Source organism: Paramisgurnus dabryanus, chromosome 18 (genome assembly GCF_030506205.2).
Source record: "Paramisgurnus dabryanus chromosome 18, PD_genome_1.1, whole genome shotgun sequence".
Classification (NCBI taxonomy): Eukaryota; Metazoa; Chordata; class Actinopteri; order Cypriniformes; family Cobitidae; genus Paramisgurnus; species Paramisgurnus dabryanus.
In genome coordinates, this window is record NC_133354.1 from 27588222 (window position 1) to 27592451 (window position 4230).

Genomic DNA, 4230 nt, shown 5'->3' on the forward strand with positions numbered 1-4230 from the left:
TGAATACTTACTGCCTGTGGACTTGTCCCTGGACTTAGCACCCTGTTCATGGTGGGAAACTGCTGACTTTGAAGTCTGAAATTGAGCTTGTCCATGATTAATATTAACCACCTTCATGTTGTATTATGCAAGAAACAAAATATGTATAAAGTATTACATTCAGGTGATGTATACTTACTACCAGTGAGCTTTCTGCAAGATCCAGCAGACTCAATCTGGGTCGACTTTATCACCTTTGTTGGTGGAATGGGAAAGGAGGACGACTTGATAGTGGTACCTTATAGATGAAGTACATAAAATAAATAGAAGCATCACTCATTAACCCTCTGGGGTCTAAGGGGTTTTTAGGGCCCTGGGGAAGTTTTGACATGCACATTTGTGCTTTTTTCAGTTGCTTGAAAACATATTAATGGCAAAAGTCTCATAACACTGTGTTCATCACAAACTGGGCTACAATATCATATAATCAACATGTATGTATATGTTTGTATTTTTGAGAGAAAAATGTTTATGCGTGGTTTTAGAAAAATTTTTAGTCACTGATATAACACCACAAAACTCATTCTAAACATGTTTTCCCAAGACTTTTCAAAATAGGATCTAGTAGTCTAGAGTTTTTTCTTCAAAATGATGTGAAAATCATATGGCCTACTCAATCACATAAAGCAATACATTGATTTATAATTTCTAAGACACTTTTGCTTGGGAAAGGCTGTATGCGTGGAGGCGGGAAAGCTCCTGAATAATCAGTGATTGACAGCTGAGAGACAAAAGAGTTGAATAATGAGCCACATAATAAGCCTTATGGGGATGTTCAACAGGAATGTAACTTTCTCTGTAGTAAAACCATGATAAGGTTTACTTTTCAATATAATGTAAACACTGTTACAACCCATTTCAAGGAAGCAACAAAACACAAAGGTGCACGTTCAAAATATAATTTATTTAATAAAGGGGTTTAAATGTAATCAAATTAAACATAAACATACACCTAACTTAACAGAAAAATCAACTTAAATATAAAGAAGCACAACAAAACAAAAGGTCCAGCCAGACTCAAAACCAAGCCAAATGAGAATGAGCCCTGGTGTGAGGATCCAGATCTCTTAAGTAGCCAACGGAAATTGGAAACAGGTGGATCCAATTAACCTAAAGAGAAAAGGTTTCAGAACTTGATTGGGTTTACCAGTTAACTGGCATGTTTGACAAGTCTTTATATACTGTCTTACATCACTCTTTATACGAGGCCAGTAAAAATACTGCAGCAATTGCTGGTAGGTCTTATTAACTCCAAAATGACCTGACACTCCTCCATGAACTGACTCCAAAACAGTGTCTCGCAAAGAGGCAGGCACTACAATTTGTATCATGGGTTCACCCAGACCTTGCTCACCACTAGAGGTCCACTTCCGCAATAGTACATCATTCTCAATAAAGTACCCATTTGTGGAACTTTCTGCTTCCTCTGAAGACAACACTGCATCAAACAAAGACCTCAGCGATGGGTCCTCCTTTTGAGTGGACACCCAAACCTGCTGGGAGACAGAAGGTAAAGCAAGAAGACCAGGCACCATTCTCTTAGATGTTGAATAATCCTTAGAATCAGACAGTTCTATTCCATCAGCATTCTGTTTGCTCATTGCACGTGTAAGGGCACATGACACAAATACATCTGGATACTGCTGAGAAATATCATTATCACCAAAAGGAACAGGTGAAACAGTTACCACAGGTGGCGGTGGTGGAACGTCACGCCATACACGGTCACCTGCCAGGTTATTTCCCAAAATAACTGAAACTCCCTCCACTGGCAGAGAAGGTCGAACTCCCAACACCACTGGTGCATTTACTAAATCTGATTGAAGGAACACATTATGCAAGGGAACAGAAAGTGTTTGCAGTCCAATTCCTCTTATTAACACACTATTCCCTGTATCAGATTTCTGCGAAATACAGTTAATAACGAATTACAATATTTGTTTTCGATTTCACTTACATCTTCCAAAAGCAGACATTCCAAGCATTATGTAGACATTTATCTTTTGTTTATATGACAAATATTCGTTAAGTGTGGGATTTTTATGTTGTTTTATTAATCAGTATGTCATGTTATAATTGATATGTGCCATTATGCTTTCTGTGCTGAGATATGTGAGTAAATGTCTGTGTGTAAAGTTGAAAGGCTGTTCCAGTTGGGGGTAGGAACAAAGCCCTGAAGAGAAAACACGCAGAACAGATGGTTTCAATAAACAAGTTGTTTGCTTTATAACTATGTTATATTTAGAGAAAGTGAAAATTAGTATGTTTAACTAATGAATGCATTTAACCAATTCATGAACAATGGAGTACTGTTGTGTTGTTGAATAATTATGTTTTACATATTTACTGCCTACATTTCATGCTGATTGCTAAAAGTGTTAAAGTTACAAAGATGTCCAAATAAGGACTGTGGAAATTGATTTTGTTCCATTTTTATATTTCTTTAATTGATCATTTTATTCTATAAACATTGTGTGTTTCATATATGCACTGAGCTATTATGTAGAAATGAGGTGTTTATGTTTGAGAGTGGAGAGTTACCAGTTTTTGTGTGTGTGCTGTAAGGAGGATTAGCAAGGAATTTACGCCTGGTATAGATCAAGATAAGAGAGAGGCCTGAGGGGGAAAGCAAACAGGCAACTATTTCATTAACTAATGCTTTAATGTTCAAAGGATAAAATGTGCAATGTATTTCTTACTTAATCAGTATTAATCATTGAATAATTGATGTAATAAATATAAGATGTTGTCTTTGATAAATGTGTATTAACCAATGAAATGAAGGTTGCATACAGAATAACCTAATGGGGGCAGGGCAGCTCAACCTTGAAGAACAGAATCTCCTGTGTGTGTGTGTGTGTGTGTGTGTGTGTGTGTGTGTGTGTGTGTGTGTGTGTGTGTGTGTGTGTGTGTGTGTGTGTGTGTGTGTTTTCTTTCCTAACAGATGGTTTTTAATAATGATTAAAGTGTTTGCTTAGAAGTAGTATTGCAGTAAAAGATTTAATATGTGTTTATCTATCTAAAGAAGTTAATGTGTGCCTTATTCATATAACCAATTTTACAAATAATGAAATGATGTCATGATATTGAAATATGTTTTACATAATATTCACTTTCATCTTACAGCTTATGTTTTTTATAAATGAATGTTTTATTAATGATTTGTTTCTAAGAAAGCATTATAACATGCTATTCAAAGTGGAGGAGTACTGGAGAGGAACTGCAGGGCTCCCAGGGATGAGAGGAGAACAGTTTGTTTTTCTTTGTCTATGTGTGTCCATCTTTGCCTACAGGCTAAAATTGGGTGTGGTGATGGAGTCAGATGGACGAGGGGAACGGCCTTTGTGGGTGGAGATTTTCTGAAGAAAGATCGACGTCACATATTTTATAAATAAGCATGTTACTTCCTGAGCTGGTTGTTCGCTACTTGAGAGGACCCAGCGCTGTTAAACTTTTTCATATCTGATCAATAAATATTTGAACTTAGATATTCGTATCTTGTGCCTTTCCTCTAAATAATGAACATGCAATGGACGCCTTAAAGTCCAACATAAGTTACAGTTAATTTTTCTGACGTGTTTCTGAAAAGACTTCACTGAGGGAGAGAGAACAAAACGTGCATCATGTTTATTTTCTTAATTTGGCGAAAAGCACAACATGCTGTTTTTATTGGGAGTGGACAGAAAAAAACTAGACAATTTAACGTTTTAAATGATGTATAAATCATATCTGTATGTCAAAAATCAGCAGAGTTATCTAAGTCTCTTTGGGGAGTGATCGAAAAATAAAGAGTTTGCGGCGCCCGCGCCGCAGCCGACCCCAGAGTGTTAAAATAATGAGAACTAACTCTGTAATCTAATGACATAGCAATTCCATTAGAAGTACTTGGGAGAGGAAGGTCATCTTGGGAATCACAGGTCGTGTTCTCTTTTTCCTTCTCCAACACGTCAGATTCTGTAATTGTACAAATTAACATTTTATAACATGCATTAATTACGAGTTTAAAAGTGACACGAATTCAGTGTACAGAGTTATATTATCAAGACAAATTCAACAGATATAGGGGCTGTTAGGGTGGGGGAAAACAGGCAAATGGATCCCAGTGCGGATAACAGAAAAATCTTTATTTAAATAATAATGGGTGTAAACAGACAGTAGCACGTCTGGGCGCAAAGGCCACTCCGAGGCAGA